The sequence below is a fragment of the Zingiber officinale genome, chromosome 5B (assembly GCF_018446385.1).
Source record: "Zingiber officinale cultivar Zhangliang chromosome 5B, Zo_v1.1, whole genome shotgun sequence".
NCBI classification, from domain to species: domain Eukaryota; kingdom Viridiplantae; phylum Streptophyta; class Magnoliopsida; order Zingiberales; family Zingiberaceae; genus Zingiber; species Zingiber officinale.
The window spans coordinates 112,971,731-112,993,229 of NC_055995.1; the positions used below are offsets into that span (position 1 = coordinate 112,971,731).

The 21,499-nt window shown below is 37.2% G+C and overlaps 1 pseudogene; it reads right to left on the minus strand.

Annotated features, from left to right (window-relative positions):
• Window positions 1-833: 833 nt before the first annotated feature.
• Window positions 834-4,382, minus strand: LOC121985384 (annotated as a pseudogene).
• Window positions 4,383-21,499: the final 17,117 nt, after the last annotated feature.

The following is a 21,499-nucleotide window of genomic DNA, read 5'->3' on the forward strand; positions in this document are numbered from 1 at the left end:
TATAAGCAAACTTGCTCTCTCACCAATGTCTCAGACTCCTAAGCCGTTCGGTTCAGTTATAAGCTCGTATGCTCTAGCGCCAATGCCCTAGACTCCCGAGTTGTTCGATCGGGTTATAAGTAAGAATGCTCTCACGCTAATATCCCAGACTCCCGAGCTGTTCGATCGGGTTATAAGAGAACATAATATCCTAGACTCCCAAGCTGTTCGACCGGATTATAAGCGAATATGCTCTCGCGCTAATGTCCCAGATATAGGATCGAAAAGACACTAGAGGGGAGGGTGAATATCTTTCGTCACTTTTTCTAAAATCATGGGAGGGGTGAATAGTTTTCGTCACTTTTTCTAAAATCATGAGAATACACAGTGGAAAATAAATGAATAAAAGAATAAGCGCTAACACAAGTAATTTTACTTGCACTACAAGAAAAAAGCTAATAGACAACGCTTTTAAAGCGTTGTCTTTGTGCCTGAAAAAGCGTTGTTAAAGGCACTGTTGTTAAAAGTCTGCTCAACGACAACGCTTTTAAAGCGTTGTCGTTTGTAGCAAAGACAACGCTTTTACAACGCTTTAAAAGCGTTGTGTATTTTTTGCAAAAACATCATTATTACAACGCTTTAAAAGCGTTGTTATTTTTGGCAAAGACAACACTTATGCAACGCTTTAAAAGCGTTGTCTTTTTGAAATTTTTTTTTTTTAAAAATCTATTTACAAAATCATTTTTTTATATTTACAAAAATATTAATTTTCTTTTACCATGTCCAAATTCGAATTTGACATATAAAATAGCATTAATTAGCTCAGCTAATGATTTCAAACTCGTACCAAACAATAGAATTCAACTACAAAGTATTAGTATTTACAGGAGAATTCAACTATACACAAAGACTGAATATTTCTGTTTCAAAGTAGATAGTAACATTCAAATTTAAAACAAAAAAAATACAAAATAGCTAGCTGGCCTCGAAGACAACGATCTGCATGCTTACTTCTACTAGATATATTGATCAAAATGGATTGACGGCTTCACCCTGGTTGCCCAATCCATTACAGGTCTTGTGTTCTTCCCTGAAAATGCAGAGATAAATCAAACAGATCCATTGGTTTTCAATAAAAAAAAATGGTAAGACTACTTCAATAAATAAATAATAATTGTACCATGAAGATGAGATTCAAGTGTTCCATTGGGCACAAAATCATACACAAGCAGCCTTTGATCGTATGATATGCAATTCCCTACAAGAGAGACCAAATGGCGATGGTGCACACGGCTGATAATCTCCACTTCAGATTTGAACTCACGATCACCTTGCCTACTTTCAATTTTTAATTGCTTCACGGCCACTTCTCTTCCATCAGGTAAGCACCCTTTGTAAACAGAACAAAATCCACCCTCTCCCAATATATTTTGAGGTGAGAAACACCTATACATGTGCTACTTTGTTTCCACCATGGAAATATAGCAAAAAGAATAGTATAATTGGAGATGCTAGGGAAACCACTGTGAGATGTAAATACATAATTAGAGATGCAGTGCAAAAAGAACAACATATATTTCATTTGAATTCTTACACATGATCTAAAGTCGAAATCAACATATGTTCTGGTTTCTTTGGTTTGTAGAACTTGTAGCTTTATCAAACACAATTTGACTTGAAATTTTCCAATAGCAAATGTAGTTTTTCGATGTACTAAACTATTCATATAAAATATGGCTTTGATTCTAGAGTGCAAAGAAAGGATTTAAAAATTCAACATGTCAATATGAAGGTAGCAAAAAATCATTTTTGAACCAGTAAACATGGTATTTTCTACAAAATATTACCATGTTTACTGCTATAGCCAATAGTTAGATATGGTTGGTAAGATTTTGACTCTGTATCATAGCCATCCAAAATATAAAAGCAGTGTGGTATTGTCTATGGTTAATAAGTAAAGTTATGAATGTAGTACTAATATTTGGATTCGTATTTGATTGAAAACCATTTCTTATCCAACCCACTATCTCCTTTTCCATCAAATCACTAGAAGGAAGCTGATTAACATGCAATTCGGGCCGCAACCTTGAACAAATTGAAAATCTTAATTATTACTTGAAACTCATGATTCTTTTGCACAAAACAACGTCCATATGCTTGATAAGATGTCGTTCTTCCTTCTTTACACATCAGTACAGCAACCATTTTTGAACCAGTAAACATGGTATTTTTGAACCAGTAAACATGTTAACCATAGTAAATCATGTGAAATATGATATTATTACCACCTATATACTATTAAATACTCACAACCTTCAGAATTGCCATAGTAGCCCTTTTCAATCTTCAGAATATAAGGTCACCAATGGCGGAAATGACTTGTGCCAATCCTAAGCCATCAGCGGATGCGTGGTTGAACCTTACACCAATGAGGAACCCACCACATGTGAACTTAGTAACCTGTTGTTTTAATGCAAGCACCAAAGTTACTTAGGAGCAGATAACCGCAGCATTGCAACATTCAATTGATCCTATTATTCTCTATGATGACGCAGAAGTCATGCTTAAAGCTAAGAGAGCTAGTTACACAAATGGTAATCTCCATGATTGAGGCATAAATAAATTAATGTAAGCATGGTCTGATTTCTTTTCTAGCATCAATGTGGATTCTTGTTGAAGAAGATAAGCATAAATTGGAGACAAGAACAAGACATGAGTTTCAACTACTCGAGCCTGCAATGTTAGTTGGAAATACTCTAGCTCTTGTTCTGGCAAAGAGAATGTCTGAATTTGAATGCAGAAACTAAGTTGATTTAGAGCTAATGTTATTTTTTTCTCTTTTCTAAAAACAAAATTCCAAAACAGGATATATTTATGAGTTATACATATTTTGGCTCTAATGGGCAATTCATGAGAACAGAAATCAATCAAAGAAATCATTACCACATTGAAGGAAAGATATTTCAACCAAACTAAGATAGTATTTTTATTATGAATTGTCAGCAGTCACTACCAAGAGCATTTTTTAGCTGAAAATTGCCTAACTGGATCTAGATTGTTGATTCTTCCCTGTCCATGCATTTAATAACTCTCGTTCCTACTCTTACACTATGTTATATGCTAAATACCTTTACTATCTTTATTGGCGTAATATCACTTTTTATACTCTGATATGGCAGTACAAAACTCTTGTCAACAGACCTAGAATGGAAAAAAAAATATATCCTATCTTGTCAACAAATACAATTAATGATGAGAAAAAAAACTTGTCCCTCAGTGAGAACTTGAATAGATGTTAAAATGGTAAAAACTTATGAAAGGCCAACTTCACATACGGAGCCATCCACCGATAAGTTCCAGTTTCAGGTGTCATTCCTTCACTTTTAACCTCAATACGAGCAACCCCAAAGTCAGCAATCTTAATTGATTTATCTGAAAATATAAGTAGATTATCAGACTTAAGATCCCTGTGTATGAATCCCAAGCCATGAATATACTCCATCCCCTTGGCAACGTCTATTGCTTGCTTGACTGCCAGCTTTAGAGGCACTGATCTATTCTGCCTCTTCATAAGAAATTGCCTCACTGATCCACCCTTTGCATACTCTGTCACAATGCACCAGACCATCAGCTTCCTGCAGGCCCCAATAAATCTGACAATATTTGGATGTTTGAGATTTGCGAGCGTCATAACCTCCTGCCTGAACTGCTGCTCCATGACCAATGCCCTCTCAAGATCATTCTCAGGCTTTTCCAGCAGCTTAATAGCAACATCTTGTCCATCATAAGTACCCTTGTAGAGCTTCCCAAAAGCACCCTGAGCAAAAGCCACCCCCATATTCAACTTCCTTAGATATAGGGTCCATTCATCATAGTTCTCGAGAGACTCTGTAGGATACCGTGGGTCCATCAAGGTCTGAGCCAAAGCGTCTTCGTTCATAGCATGAGAGACCCTACCAGGTCTCAGCACGCTATGCCCCACAGAGAAATTGACACCCGGAATAGACGGAGTCCAGTATGGTGAAGTATTCCAGTCCTAGAGTTGTTCGATCCGACACTGCTGTTTTCCAAGGACATGGCAGCCGACCCACCATCAATGCTCGTCTGAAGGCTTCTAACACTATCTATCGACATGTTAAAACCCTCATCCAGCTTTTGGTAAAGTTCCATATCATAAAACCCCCTCACAACCTCCTCCCTTAGCACCGAGAAGAATCCTTGCTTCTTCTCCCCGCGACCGTGACTAGGGCATTTGCGTGAAGGAATTCAGAGGAGAGGAGGTTCGCGGAGAGGAGTTCGCCGGAGAGGGGTTTGCTGGAGAGGACGTGAGAGGAGGAGTTGGAAGGAGAGGGCGTGAGAGGGGTTTGGGAAGATAGGCGTGAGATGAGGAGTTGTGAGAGGGGTTCGGGAAGATAAGGAGGAGTTGTGAGAGTAAAACCTAAGGGTACTTGATCCAATGGTTTGTATTATCCCAGATTTAGATGAGGGTTTAACAATACACAACGCTTTTTAAAAATCGTTATCGTAGACGCTAAAAAAAATACTAATAGACAACGCTTTTCAAAAAGCATTGTGTTTGACCCATAAAACTCACTAATAGACAACGGTTTTTAAAAAAACGTTGTCTATTAGTAAGAAAATAAAGAAATAGACAACGCTTTTCACTAAAAGCGTTGTTAAAAAGAAAAAGACAACGCTTTTTGAAAAAAACGTTGTCTTTTAAGTGTTGTAAAATCCCAATTTTCTTGTAGTGTTGGTTAAGAGCGTTCGATGAATCCTACTCTAATGTCCACACTCGCTGAGTTCTTTCATTATGTAATCACTATAAGCTCGTAAATATTACAAGAATTTTAGTACAATGTAATAAACTAAAATGTACGTTCAATAAGTAGAGTCTGAGATTGAGTATTGATTGTTGGAGCATCTTTTCAACGTCGTGGATAGCTTCTTCGAGCAACGCATGAGAACACAAGTTGGAGTAATTGATTATTTGAAGCTGCTTCTCGAAGGCCTTTATATAGGACCTCTTTGGGTGCCTCGAACCATCCCCGTGTGCCTGGATCGTGCTAACATGGTTGCGCCTCGTTGAAAGTTTATCCGGTAAACTTTATCCACCTTTGGGCACCCGAACCGGTCTGAGCACACATATCGGTGGCTTGGGTTGGCCAGTTAAAGCGTGCCACTGCAGCCTATCGTCCGGGTGCCTATCCACCTGTTCGGGCTCCTGGAGCACCTCTGGGTGCTCGGACGTCCAAGCGCTCGGACAAGCTCTTGGCGCCTGGAGCATCTTTTTCCAGCCTTTAATTTTCTGTATTATAAGTTTAGGCCGATAAGAAATAATATGTAACGAAGAGTAATATTTGATAGTCTCAAAATCGTTCGATCCTGACATTGAGTTTCGTTGAAACTCTCAATCGACCAATGCCTAGCTACTATTCTCTCAACCAGGAACGTGTTCTCACTGGATCTCTCCTCCATTTGTCGACCTCCACTTACCAATCACAAACTTCCTTGATGTTAGGTCCATTGACCCACCAGGACGTCCTACCAGATCTCAACCAATTTGGACTTCAGTGAGTTGTCAACACAACTTGACTTTCTTCTACCAAATCTCGACTAATCTGGACTTCGTACCGGCTATCAATCTAGTTGGACTTCAGCCTAGTGTTTTGGTCCTCTAGACCCATCAAGTTCATATCCTGTACACTTGGTAGACAAATTAGACAAATATAACATTTAACTTTAATCCATTTTTCATTCATCAAAATTTGAGTTTAACCATTGGTGTTAACTATACAAACAATCTCTCCTTTTTGATGCAATGATAACCTGTGTTAAAGTTAGAAAAATATACAAAAGAACAATATGAATATGATTTAAGAGAAGTTAAATAATTTAACTTTTTGTTTATTCTTTTAATCATTTTAGAGTTAAAATTTTTAATTTTTCATCGTTTTGTTACTTAAACTCTTACCCTCTCCCTTTGACATTCATTAAAATAAATATGTAAATATGTCACACCAAAAGTATAAGTTAAGCAAACCAGTTAGGGAGAGAAAACAAATTTCTAAAGTTTCAAGTACTTCTTCAAAAGGTTTGTAAAGGAGATTTTCAAGCACTTTTTCATAAACTTCAAATGGAATTTTCTAAAACACTTGTCTAAAAGTTTTCCAAAAAAAAAAATTCAAGCATTTTTCACAATAATTTTTTTAAGTAATTTTTTTAAATATTTTGCAAACAAAGGTGAAATACTTTCTAAATACTTTCAAGGTAATTTTGACAAAACCTTCAAGATCTAGAAATTTTTAAGTAATTTCAAAATTGTTCAAAGTAATTTTCAAAATACTTTTTCAAAAATGTAAAGTTAAAAAAATGTCAAACACTTGGAAAAATATTTTTAATGTAATATTCAAACATTTGCAAAGTAATATTTTCAAAGATTGTCAAATACATTTTGAAGCATATTTCAAGGTATTTTTGTAAACATTTTTCAAAAGAATTTTTAACTACTGTTTAAAAAAATTTTAAGTATTTTTTTTTAAATTTTCAAAGTAACTTTTGTTTAAAAATATTCTAAGTAAAATTTAAAAAATTACGTAGTTATTTTAAATATTTTCAAATAAAATATTCAAGCATTTTTCAAAAATTTTCAAGGATATTGATCATGTTTAAGAGGTATACAGATAGGTTAGCATGGCACAAAGATAACCACGGTATACATTTAATCGAGCATGCTTAAGAGATCTCTCGGTAGATCATCTAAAATTCGCTGGCGATTTATGCATCATCTCGGTGGCTCTGTCGATAGGTAGCCACCCTCACAAAGTTATTGGATCGCTCCTTCAGCTCCTTAGGTGAGCATCCTTATGGTGCACTCACCAAATTTTAGGCCGAACTTGTGAGATTCGAGATAGACTTTCCGCCTAGTTTCAAAATACTCATCTTCACCTGCCTAGTACACCGCTAGCTCGGATTTAGCAGACTCTAGCTCAGCCTGCAAACAAGCTATGTTTCTTTATTATGTGTCTAAATCCCTCTGTTACTCTAGAATCAATAGGTCCTTAGTGGATAATTCTTTAACCTTCTTAGTCGATTCAGAGGCATGAGAAACCTGTAGTTCAACTAGCCGGGCAGTTTCTGGGCCAGGTCTGATATCACCTTAGCTTTTATTATAGTTTTGGCTCGGAGCTTGGTTTCTCTACCGTGAAATACGATTTTAAGCTTCCTTTTTCCACCTATTGGAGATCTAATGTCTTTTGGTACTCCCTCATAGTCCTCTCCATCTCCGGTAATAGCCCAACTTGGAAGTCTACCTCTTTACGCAAGTTGGCCACCTCAGCAGTTGGGACGGAAGGAGAATGTGTTGGTACGATTTGCACTAAAGATCTAACTCGGATTTTGATAAATGACAAGTAAGTTAAGTTGACTTTATTGTGATTTAACCACTTGATTAAATGTGCAAGAAATCCAGCTAGGTCAGCGGGCCGACCGGATAGCTGGTACAAAATCCAGCTATGTCGACGAGCCAACCGGATAGCTGGTACGAAATCCAACTAAGTCGACGAGTCGATTGGATAGCTGGTATGAAATCCAGCTAGGTTGACGGGCCGACCAGATAGCTGGTATGAAATCCAGCTAGGTTGACAGGCCGACCGGATAACTGGTACTAAGCCTAGCTAGGTTGACGGGCCGACCAAATAGCTGACACGAAGTCCAGACAGATCGACGGGTTGACCGGATGTCTGCCAAACTGGTAAGTTAAAGTAAGTCATTGGAGGAGAGTTATCAAGTGAGGACGCATCTCGGTTGAAGGGACAATAGACATCGGTCCAGTTTAGGTCAATTTGGGATCCCTAAACAGAGACCTTAACTAGTTCCTGGTCCTAAAAGGATAGGAACTAATTACTACTCTGTATAATTATTAAATTGTCCTAATACTTATTTTGTAGGATATTTCTGGACTAATATTATTTTACAGGAATAAAAATTATCTTCAGATGAACAGTGTCCGAAGGCGCCTTCAAGCAGTGAACGCGCCTTCATATTATTCATAGAAGGCGCCTTCTATGGCTATGGAAGACGCCTTCCACATGATAAAATTTTAGCGTTGCAGCGGATAAGTGCTGGGCACTTCGGGATCAAACTTGGCTCATTGGAGGCGTCTTCCATGGCTATGGAAGGCGCCTTCCATGCCTTTTATAAGGCAGTCACAAGAAGGCATTGAACAACAACGATTATACGAGCTACTACGCGTTCTTTTGAGGTTTCGATTGCTCCAGGCTCCTGCTACGACTCTACTGCAAAGCTGCTACGCTCGATGACTGTTCCAAAGACTTCTGATTGTGGTCGATAGACCGATATCGATAAGAGCGCTCCCACTTCGATCTCTAAAAGTGTTGGTAAATTTTTTTTGTGTAATTAAATACTGCAAAAGGACAAGTGCAAGGTGTTTCACTTATTCTAACGTTCCTTTGTACTTCGATTCCCTCTTGTGGAGGTACTAGAAGAAGTTTATAGTAAATTAACCATCGATAGGTCCGCGGGATCTGGGTCTTGGAGTAGAAGTTGCCGAAGGCTCCGAACCAAATAAACCACTTGTGTTCTTCTCGTGCCAGCTTTTCGTATTTTTCTTTTTTGTTGCGTTCGCACTCAAATTTTAAAATGGAAAAAATGAGAATTTTTTAAAACCACGTGATTCCCCACCCTCTCTCATGTGCGTAATCGATCTAACAAATGGTATTAGAGCAAGTTTTGCTCTGATTTGGTGCAACCACCAATCAAGCTGGGAGAATTACTGTTTTTTTTTTATTCTATCTGAATTGGTAAAACTTTACCTATTGAGATAATTATTTTCGTTCGGTTTTAATTTGAGGTTGGTGCAACACCTCTCAATTTTTTTTTTACATTTTATTTATCTCAAACACTGCTAATTCAAGACCAAGTCTTGGTAACTCGTTTTAGCTTTTCTTTCTACAGCTGTGAAATGACACAACTTGAAGGGTACAATACTATTCATCCTCCCCTATTTAACGGTGACGACTTCCTTACTGGAAGAAGCGGATGGAGGTGTATTTGAAGACTGACTTCGACTAGTGGTTCAGTATCACCAGAGGCTACAAAGCTCCAGTCGCCAACGTCGGAGTTCCAATGGACCTAGAACATTGGAATTCGAAAATGAAGAAAAAGGCACAGATCGACTTCAAAACTCTCAACAAAATTCAGTGTTGGCTAACGAAAGAAGAGCTGAACTGCGTCGGCCCACATGAAAACGCAAAAGAACTTTGGGACAAGCTCATAGAACTGCATGAGGAAACCAACGACGCTAAGGTAACAAAAAGAGATTTATTTTAAAATAAATTGTTTAATGTCAAAATGCAGGAGGGTGAGACCGCTAGTCAGCTACATGTCATTAATACCTAACTTATTTGTTAGAATTTCAATTTGGAGTTTTGAATTAAAGTTTAAGTTTGTTAAACTTTATGATTTAAAGTTAAAATTGTCAAACAAACTTTACCTATAAATTCTTTAGAGAAGTTATTTTCCTCTAATTTTAAACTATGTTGTCAAAAATCAAAAGTGGGAGATTGTTGGTGCAAGCAGCACTAAATAATCAAATTAGTATTTTGATATCTAGCAATGGGTTTAAAGTTAGATATTATGCATCTGATATGAGTATTAGTATGCATGACGTTTGACATAGAAAATCCTATTGGTATAGGGAGTACCAGATAATCGAACTTGGTTTTGATGTTGGTAAAAGTTCAAAGTTAAGCTGCGTTGTGATCTAATAGAATTGATCAAGTGTGCAGAGAGCAGAACTAGGAAAGTCTTTGTAGGTCAAGTTGACTAAATTCTAGGTGGATAAAAACCCTAGTAGTGTAGGTTGACCAGATACTAGATAAGGTAGAAGCCCTAGCAGATCAAGGAGACCATGGTGGAAGTCTAGACGGGTTAGTAGATTGGATGTTTAGAAGGTCGATAGGTCAGATAGGACCGGACATCAGAGGAAGTTCTGGGGTCAGAGGATTGGATGTTGACCAAGAAGTCCAAACAAGTCTGTAAGACTGGATGTTTGGTATGCATGTAAACTTTCTTGAGTGGAGTAGGTACAGACGTGTTCCCTTGAGGGAACAGTAGGTGTCAGCCTGACCCAAAATTTCAATGGAAATCCAAAGTCAAGACTGAACAGTTGTGAACTATCTTTTTTATACTATTATTCTATTTATGGTAAGCCTATTATGCAGGAGTTTTAGATCAGAAGCTGACCGAACCAGTGTACTTCGAGTGATATACATGATCCAAGAGATCAGAGGTTTGGGTAACCAGAGAGGATATAGATGCCTGGAAACGGATAAAGTCACGATAGAGTTAGATCAGATGACTAGGGTCTCCTGAGGGTTATATGGGCGATCAAAAAGGACTATAAAAGAAGCTACGGACAACAGTCACAGAACACACTTCTAATCAAATGCTTTTAAGTTTTCTCACTCCCACCTTGCTCTAGAAACACAGACACTATGCAAGGACACTCTTTCGACAATTACGCTGTACTCGGGATCTATTTTTGTGGGTATACTAGTAATTGTTTTTAAGCTATCATCTTTTGTACTTGTTTTTGAAAAGGAACAATAAAAATGTTACCGATCCGTGAATTTTTATAAAAGACTAATCTTTGTCTCTAAGTCATTATTCGGAGAAGTACTAGTGTTGGGTGCACAACATATAACCCAAATTTTTTATATATGATTAAGGTTAAAGTTATCTTAGTTGTAATCTAACTAGTTGCGTCAAGTTTACAGGTGCAAGATACTAGACAAGTGGAAAAGTCCTAATGAGTAAAGCTAGATAATGGTGAAGTCCTAATGAGTGAAGCTAGGTAGTGACAAAGTCCTAGTGAGTAAATCTAGGCAACTAAAGTATTGGTTAATTAGAGACCAAGTAGACAAATTTCTAGTTGGAGGTTGGTGACTCAAGTCCAAGTGATTAAGGTTTGACATGCAAATTCCTAGTTGGATACTAGGTGACTCAAGTCCAAGTAATTAAGGTTTAACAAATAAATTTCTAGCTGGGTGCTAGGTGAATCAAGTCCAAGTGTGTGGAATTAGCTGGGAGCTTATTATTTGACACAAGTCTAAGTATGTGGAATCAGCTAGAAGCTGATTACTTGACCAAACCAAACTAGATGGGTCAAATCTAGTCAAGTAAGTACGAGTAACTTTATATTCTATATTATAATCATTGCGTATAACAACTGCACGGAAGCATGTTTGACGGTTCCAAGTAATCGGATGGAGTCCGAGAGTGATTGACTAGTGATAACTCTAGATGAAGAGATTTCGGAGGGTCTAGGCAACCAGAGCATACAGGCAACTAGAGCAGCTTTCAGGTAATTGAGAGATGACATTATTAGCAATCCGATCAAGACGGTCAAGATAATGTTTGACTTATACCTAGGTGACTGGAGGACGTACGGGAGACTAAAGAGCTTCATTAATGTTATCTTACGGATATTCATTGTATCCACGTCAATACCTCTACAAGCGATCGGAAAGGCTCCAACGACCAGAGGAGTCCTATATAAGGAGTTTTGATGTAGATCTTGAAAAACACTAAAACAAAAATCATCTACTCTTGTTCTCGTGCTTTAAAGTGCTCTTTTACCTTCGGTGCTGCAACACACTACGAGACGCGTTTCATTTATGATCGACAACATCTTGACTAACAGTTCCATTTGTTTTTATGTTGTCTTATTTGTTTTATTGCACTTAAACTTTTTAAATTTTTTCCTATAAGGTTTCTCCACCAAGGAGAAATTAGAAATAAAAATCATATTTTATAACTACTACGTGTCTATACTTCTAGGTTGGTTGATCAACTTGCATGCTTAAATTGTTAGCTAAATTTATTATCTTTGTTTTACTTGATTGAATTAGTCTAAGTTAATTTTATTTTTGTCGTGTTAACTCTGATTAATTCAACTTATTTTTTTTACTATCTGCTCATTTTAAAATTTTTTAAAGACTATTCACCTCCCCTCTAGCATTGAAATCGATCCTACAAAGAAGGAGATTTTTAGTGATCATCGGAATTAGTCAATGACTACAGGCGTTGGACTAGCAGCACAGGCTATGAACCAAGTAAAAACATATCACTACAACAAAAACCTTCATAGACATCGGTTTTCCACCGGTGTCTATTTCATTTTCGACCGATGTCTATGAAGTCGATGTTAAAAGTCTGCCATTTTAGACATCGGGTTAAAACCGGTGTAGTATCACTTAACGACACCGATTTTACAGCGGTGGAAAACCGATGTAATATGTATATTTTTTCACAAATTTGATTTCCGAAACCATGAAAAACTGACAATAACAAAAAAAAAAACACAAATATTCACAAATTATACAAATATTCTTCATTCAATAATATCCATAAAATACACAAATATTAACAAATTATATAAATAATCTTCTTAGAATAATATCCATAAAATACCCAAACATTCTTTTTACATCAAAAGCTAGCTAATAGATATACTATCCCTAACCATTAATGGGTACCCCACGGAGCAGTAGGCCTCACTTCCTGTCCAGATCCAACATTCAATCCTTTCCCTAGGTCCCATAGCATAGTTCAGTGGTCGGCTCTGAAGTCCTCAGTGGTAGAAGTCCGACCCCATTCTCCTTTTCTCGTTCGCTCCTCCCTTTTCCCAGTCATCCCTCTTCCCTGTCATCTGTGCAATTAGTTTGTAAATTCAAATAACCAGAACACGAGAAAAATATACATATTCAATGACATTCAATAAAATATATAATATAGTTAAACAAAGTGAAGACCTTGACAAAATTAAGACTCCAATGGTTTAGTCATGCATATTGCATAGAGTTCAATTGAGGAGTAAGAACTAAGAACCATATAGCTGACCAAATAGTTAGCAAAAATATGGGTTCATTGATGTTGATAATATATTTCTCTATCCTATTTACTAATAACCACCTGATATGGGTTCATTAAAAAATTTTGTCATATTTTGTCAAAATTAGAATCAACTAGCTATAGACTGAAACTGAGCCTAAGCAGAATCAGAATCATAAACTTGCTGAACAATCTTGGGCATCCTACAATAGATTATCCAAAAGTTGCAGAACAAAGTTGTAAAAAGTAGTAAAAGATTTGCAACTCTTATTCGATGCATAACAACAATTTTGATTTTGACACACGAGGCATTAACACCTGTTTTAACTTGACGCTATCTACTTGATAAAGTCAAGCAAAGACATTTACCTTCACTTCGATCCTTGAATCCTCGAATAATACATGCAAGACTCCAAGGCCTTCCACCAGAGCATGCTTTTGCTCCACCTTTTAATATGCCATTGTGTTGCTTCAGTCTGAGAATATGTCATCTTTTGTCAAACAATGGGAAGGGTTTCACTTACATATGCACGAATCTATATATTCATCAACAACATCTTCCTGCCAGACGAATCTAATGAAGGTAAAGGCACACAAATAATACAAAAAAAAAAATTCTTCTGAGTGTGTGTTTCAGATTTAGAAAATATTTCAGTGGCATGTAAGTCAGAAATCAGTACTTAACAAATTAGAAAAGCAATCATCTTTAGAGATTTGTCAAGGACACATTTAACTAGCACCTTATCTGGACATAATATAGGCATTGGACATGTAATCAAAACCCCATCTATTTCGATAAGAACAAAATAAATTAAGGAAATGTATACAAGCGGGAAGTTCTCAACATTCCACAAGAAAAATCCATGATCATATTTGTTAGACTTCAAATCCGAGGCCAAAAGCTTTCACAAGGTCATTAAAGACTCATGCAAGGTCATTCAAGCTTGACAAATACAACCCGGTATTCAGGAATGGCAGCTATATAAGGAGTAGATGCACCTGCCTCATTTTCATCCTGAAGTAACTTATCCAACTCCGGCCAAAGAAGCTCCCTCCTGAAAGTACAGTTGATATTTCATATTCCACACAGGAGTAATGAGATAATGATGGGCAAAAGAGAAAAAAAATAGAAAACTAAAAAATAGCAGTAGCCGACATTGAAATTTGGATGGCATGCATAAAAGTTTGTTGATACTACATACCATGCAGAGAAGTCATCCTCAATACCCTAATCATCATCTCCCAACCCCACTTGGACAATGTGCTTGGCGCCTATGCAGAGGAAAAAAAATATAGAAGAATATCCAAGTACGAATGATGCTTAAATTCATTAAACACATCTACAAACTTGCACATGACTACTACATTACAGTTGTATGTATGAAACTCACAGATAACATGTCTACTCAACTGTTCATATTGACAATTTCATATTGCTGATTAAAATGTTCATATTGTTGATTGCCCAAACTAAACACACCAAATTGAAGATTTTCCAACCAGGTTCCTCTTTCTTTCCCCGATAAAAACTAATAATCAGCAATCGATCAAGGCAAAAGGATTATTGGTAGAATAGATTAACTAAATGTGCATGTTTCCAGAACCTCTGTAAACCATTTGTAGAACCGGGCAGCATTATCAGTAGGCTCGCCATCTCCATACCTAAAGAAAACAAAGGGATCAGCTCGAACTTTGAGGAAACTGATCGTTTATAAAAACAAAAAATTCCTGGCTTTCAACTTACGTAGCCAAGAAGAACAAAGCCAAGCTCTCCTTTTTCAGGTTCTCCTCGTACTCATCATCCTCAGTAGCATATTCGTCCTATAATTGAGGAAACTAACTACAGATCAGTCAATTAATCAGTAGTATTTCCAATGATCTGAAACAGAAGGAAGATAATCTTACGATATCCATGACTTTAAATATGGCATTAGGGTACAGTGCTTTTGCCTCCTCAGCCAGCGCCTAGAAGGGGGGAAAATCTAAGATCATGGGAGAAAAATTCAAAAAATGAACTACTCGGATAAAAACCCTAACCTTCGCGAACCCCTCAGCCGTCCTGGTCTACGTCCCGAAGAAGACGGTGACCTTCTTCTTCCCTTGGTCCTCCTTTGTATCCATCTGGGTCTTCACCACTAGCGGCTTCGGCGGCTCGACGGGCTTCCTTCCGCTCGATCGCCAGACGAAGAAGATTGCCACACAACCGACAAGCATGACGATGACTATGCTCAGGACGACGATCAGCAGCCGGTTCTCCACGAACGCATCCCCGGTGCTGGAATCGAGCCCATATCCGTCGGAGAGGGAGGCGACGACGACCGACAAGAGATCAAGGGACGACGCCTTCTCGAAACCTATCTGCATCTTGGCGGATCGAGCGTGAATCGGAAGCACAGATCTCCGATCTCTGTTTCTGTCTGCTTCGAATTGGGAGAATGAAGGAGGTCGAGATTGGGTCGGCGATGGGAGGGGAGGAGAAGGTAGAGGCAGAGAAGGTGAGTCACCCGAAGACGGCTCTCTCTCTCTCTGCCTCCCGTGGACGGCAGCGTATAGGGTTAGGTTAGAGGGAAGAGTTGAAAATTTTAGCTAAGTATTGGTGGGAAAATTATCATAGACATCGGATTTTAAAAACCGATGTTAAAATCGGTGTCTATTAACGAAAAAACGGGCGCTCATAGACATCGCCTAAAAAACCGATGTCTATGAGCGAAAATCTGCGCTCATAGACACCGGTTTTTGGAAAAACCGGTGTAAAATACTCAAAGACATCGGTTTTTGCTTAAAACCGTTGTTGTTCCACTGATGTCTATGAAGGTTTTTGTTGTAGTGTATGTATTTTCTATGCTTGTTTCTATTTCTCTATTCCACTTTTTAAACTCTAAAATGATAGAACAATTTTATGAAAAATGTGAAAAATGACACGCGCTATTCCCCCCCCCCCCCCCCTCTAGTGCTCTTTTCGGTCATAAAAATCCTAGTGGATCAAGAGGACCAGACACTAGGGAACAAATTCCTAGTGGGTCACGAGGACCATGTTGGTTGCTACTCAGAAAACCTAGAGGTTCCACTGTACAAAAATTTTGTACAAAGGTCTGAACCTTTTCCTAGCTACCATGTGTTCTTTTAAATTAAATTTTGGATCGCCTGCGGAACTTAACACGTTTGATCCAAAACTTAATCTATTTGTTCTTTTAGGTTTTGACTTGGATCTCCTGCGGAACTTAACACGTTCGACCCAAGTCACCTTAAGTTATTAATTCCATTAAATATTAATTTCCATAATTGGTTCCCAGTACTGACGTGGCGAGGCACATGACCTTCTTGGATATGGGAGCAACCACCACCGACTAGACAAAACCTTTTATGGAAAGCTAATATTTAATTTCCTAAAATAACTTTAGGTTAACCGAAAGGAACAATCAAATCACAAGGAAAAGAAAAAAAATAAAAGAACACAACATCGAAAAACATATTCGAAATCCTAGAATCGTAAGCCTCTTGTATTTGGTATAATTTTCAAAAATAACTAGTATGATGCGGAAAGAAAAATTACTAGTTATACCTTTTAGAAAGACCTCTTGATCTTCTACCGTATTCCTCTTCTAACCTCGGACGTTGTGTGGGCAACGATCTTCCAAGATGAGAACCACCTAGGCACCTTCTTCCTTCTTCCTTCAAGTTTCGGCCAAGCACAAGAACTTCCAAAGGATGAAGAATTTTCCACCAACCAAGCTCCAAGGGATGCATGCTTTCTCTCCTTCTTCTCCTTCCTTGATCCGGCCACATCCTCCAAGCTCCAAGAGATGATAGATTTCGGCCACAACAAGAGGAGAGAAGAGAAAGGGAAGGGCCGGCCACCACACCAAGAAAAAGAGGGAGAAAAATAGAATAGAGTCCTTGGCCTTGAAGCCTCCTCTACCCCCTCTTTTATAATCCTTGGTCTTGGCAAATAAGGAAAATTTAATAAAAACTTCCTTAATTCTTTTGCCATTGAAAAGGAAAATTTATTTAATTAAAAACAATTTTTCCTTTTCAATTTGTAATGGTCGGCCACCACATAAATTCTCCAAGCAAATAAAATTTTAAACAAAAATTAAAACTTCCTTATTTGCTTCCGGAAATTTATAAAAATTTCTCCAATAATTTTTATTCCTTCATGATTGGTTTATAAAAAGGAAATTTAATAAATTAAAATCTTTCTTTTAAACATGTGGATAAAAAGAAAGTTATCTCTATAAATTTAAAAACTCTTTTAATCTACAAATAAGGAAAGATATCAAATCTTTTCTTAATCCTTTGTAGAAACTTATAAAAGAGAATATTTAATTTTAAACTCTCTTTTAAATCATGAACATGGTTAAAAAGGAAAGTTTTCTTAAAATTTAAAATCCTCCTTTAATCAACAAATAAGGAAAGATTTCAAATTTTAAACTCTCTTTTAAACATGTAGATAATTTACAAATTAGGAAAGTTTTTACCAAAAATTAAAACCATCCTTTTAAACTACAAATAAGGAAAGAGATTAATCTCTTCTCTTAATCTTTTGTAGAAATCTATAAAAGGAAATTTTTAATTTTTAAACTCTCTTTTAAAATCATGATATCCACATAAGAAATAATTTTAATAAAAATCCTTTTTAATATTCTAGTGGCCGGCCACCTAAGCTTGGGACCCAAGCTTTGGCCGGCCACCTACATGGCTCATCCACTTGGTCTTGGCCGACCCCATTGAATGGGTAAGAAGGTGGGTATGTGGTGGGTATAAATCTCTCTATACAAGAGGCTACGATAGGGACCGAGAGGAGGAATTGGTTTTGGTCTCCCGATGAAATTAAGCATCCCGTGTTTGCCCCGAACACACAACTTAATTTCATCAATAATAATTCATTCCACTAAAGAACTATTATTGAACTACCGCACCAATCCCAAATTACATTTTGGGCTCCTTCTTATTATGAGTGTGTCAGTCTCCCTGTGTTTAAGATAACAAATGTCCACTAATTAAGTAAGTTACTGACAACTCACTTAATTAATATCTAGCTCCAAGAGTAGTACCACTCAACTTCATCGTCATGTCGGACTAAGTCCACCTGCAGGGTTTAACATGACAATCCTTATGAGCTCCTCTTGGGAACATTCTCAACCTAGATTACTAGGACACAGTTTCCTTCTATAATCAAACAACACACACTATAAGTGATATCATTTCCCAACTTATTGGGCTTATTGATTCATCGAACTAAATCTCACCCATTGATAAATTAAAGAAATAAATATCAAATATATGTGCTTGTTATTATATTAAGATTAAGAGCACACACTTCCATAATAACTGAGGTCTTTGTTCCTTTATAAATTCAGTATAAAAGAAATGACCTCTAATGGTCCTACTCAATACACTCTTAGTGTACTAGTGTAATTATATAGTTAAGATAAACTAACACCTAATTACACTACGACCTTCCAATGATTTGTTCCTTTCCATCATGGTCGTGAGCTACTGTTTATAATTTATAAGGTACTGATAATATGATCTTCTGTGTGTGACACCACACACCATGTTATCTACAATATAAATTAATTGAACAACTATATTTATCACAAATGTAGACATTTGACCAATGTGATTCTTATTTCTAGATAAATGTTTTATACCAAAAGCTAGGCTTTTAGTATACATTCTAACAGACCAGACACTAGGCAACTAAGTCTTAGTGGATTAAGAGAACTAGACACTAGGCAGAGAAAGACTAGATGAGTTGATCTGGCAGAACACACTTAATAGGTTAGCTATATTGGACATTAAATAAAGGAAGAGGCCTTGGTTGGTCAATCAAACACTAAGCAGAGGAAGTCCAAATAGATCAGCTAAACCAGATGTTTGGTAAGTTCTGAGAGATCCTTTTGAAGAGAAGTCAGTGAGGACGTGCCCCAAGTTATGGGACAAATACTTAGGTGTTGATTTGACTAAGAAACCAACCCAGATTTCTAAGTCTAGATCAGACAATATTAATTCTAAAATTACAACATGCATTAATATACTATTACTAACTCTATTTTGTAGGATAATTATTATTGTTATAGGTTAACTTTATTTTGTGTGAAACAAAGTTGTACAGTTGACTAAATGGTACTTCCAATCGATTGAACTATACAGGTAACCAAACAAGGAGGTTCAATCGACCCAACAATCAAGATAAGGATGAGTTGGATACAATCTGACTCTGGAAGACAAGAACAAGATCAGTTAATTGATCCCATGGATCAATCAATTGAACCTTGATTTGATCAGCGGATCGGATGCCATGTGATTTGGCCAGAGAAGGAAATCAGAGGTTTAGTTGACGGATCCTGATGATTAGTCGATTGATCAAGTGAATTGCCCTGGGATCTAATTTGATTCGATCATGAACCTAGATAAGAACTTAGAGGACACTATGGTTTGGTCGACCAAACAAAAGGATTAGTCAATCGAAAAAGGAGGAAATTAAGTGTGGATTGGACGCAATTAGATCTTTATCAATAGACCACAAAAGAGGATCAATCGACTAATAAATATAAAATAAAGCTTGACAACAGAGGCTACTATACACATTCTTTCAATTCTTTCATTCGTCTCTTTGTTTGAGTAAGTTTTACCCATCTACACGTTGATTCTCTTAGACAACCAACTTTAAAGCTCTACATTTAAAAGTTGTTGGTAATATTGTTGGTTCTTTTTGATAGCATGGAACAAACACAAACGCAAAGTGGTAACCACTCACAGTGATCTTCTGAAGAAATCGATGAAGTTACCGGGCGTCGCTGCTGTCGGAAGCACGATCACAGGTAACCGGAAAGTACTTCAAGGTTCACGAGCCAAATCTCCAACCTCTCGGATGTTCTTCTTTGTTCGACGTGTTAGCTAGAGCCCTAGAGCCAATCATTTGATGATTATATTTTGGACTTGTTGTATCATATTCTATATAAATAAAGGCATTTGGTTTTTGGTTATTATACTTACTTGTATTGGTGCCAAATAAACTAAGTATAATAACGTCCTTGAGTAGAAGGTTCTTACCTATATCAATCGATTGATTGAATCGATAGTGAGATGATATAGGGAACACTACTCTTAATCATTCCTAGTCGAGTATTAACATTCAGGGACAATGTTAATGTAATAAGACTAGCATGTAGGTCAACTCGATGACTTGATCTCACAAGTCATGGATATAGAGATATCAAGTTGACACATGGGTATGCATTAGAGAATATATACTGAATGACCCGCCATGAGAAAGTATCATGGATTGTTATATGAGTGTCATATACTTTCTCATGTGGCTATTAGTATGACTACTAGTCCTTAGACCTGAAGTCACCATGGATCCCTACATAAGGAGTTATGCACTTTAGTTTCGTCAAACGTCACTCGTAACTGGGTGGACTATAAAGGCGATTACTGGGTATGTAACAAATTATGCGGAGGGATGTGAGTGATGTAGATGGGATCTATCCCTCCTATATGACGGGAGTGGCATCGATATTCTTGATAGAGTGAGACCACGAAGTGCATGGCCATGCCCAAATGAGTCAATATGAGATATTGAGCTCATTTGATTGAGTGAGTATACTTGGAGTTCAAGATTTAGATTGGTCAGAGGATGACACGGTCTATGCTTCACATTGATCAATCTAGATGTCTAGGATAGAAGGACACTTGTCATATATTGTGAGGAGTCACAATTAGTAGTCACAAGGTGATTTAGGGTTTAGGGTTCACAATTAGCAGTCACAAGGTGATGTTGGATCTCAACATTCTTGTAACTTGGGTAGTAATGATGTATTGTTAGATACCGCTCATTACTTATGCTTCTAAATGAGTTTAGGGGCATTACCAATGTTACAAGAACCTATTGGGTCACACACAAAGAACAAGTGGATGGAGATTATATTCATATGATGAACCAAGAGGATTAGATTCATGTGATGAATCAAATTGGATTAAGAGTAATCCTAATTGGGCTAATTGAGTTGGACTCAAGTTGATTCATGTGTTCAATGAGTCTAATTTAGATTATGACTCATTGAATCAATTTAATTAAATGAATTAGATTCATTATATTAAATTGGCTTGAATTAAATGGTTGGATTAGATCAACCATGAGAGAGATTAAGTCAAGTTTGACTTGACTTGAGAGGAAGAGGAAAAGTCAAGTTTGACTTGACTTTTTGCCACATCATTAGTGAGTTGGCAAGATGTGGACCAATGATGATGCTCCACATCATCATGGTTACTTAAGTGAGATGCCACCTCATGGAGGTTACAATTCTTCACTTTAATGGCTCCACATTAATTGCACTTAATGTGGAAAAAGAGAAGTTTTCTTTTGGTGAGTAACTCCCATTCAAGTCATCTTCCTCCTCCTAAGCTCTCTTCTTGCTCCTTCTCTTCTCTTTGTTGTGGGTTTCAAGCAAGGGAGAAGAAAGGAGAGTGAATCTAATCCAAGAAGAAAGGTTAGTGAAAGTCACATAGAGATTTTAGAGGAGTGTGTTCTCTTCTTTTCTTTTCTTCTTCTTCCAATCCCATCCGAGAGCATCAAGAAGTGCTAGCACACTTGTGG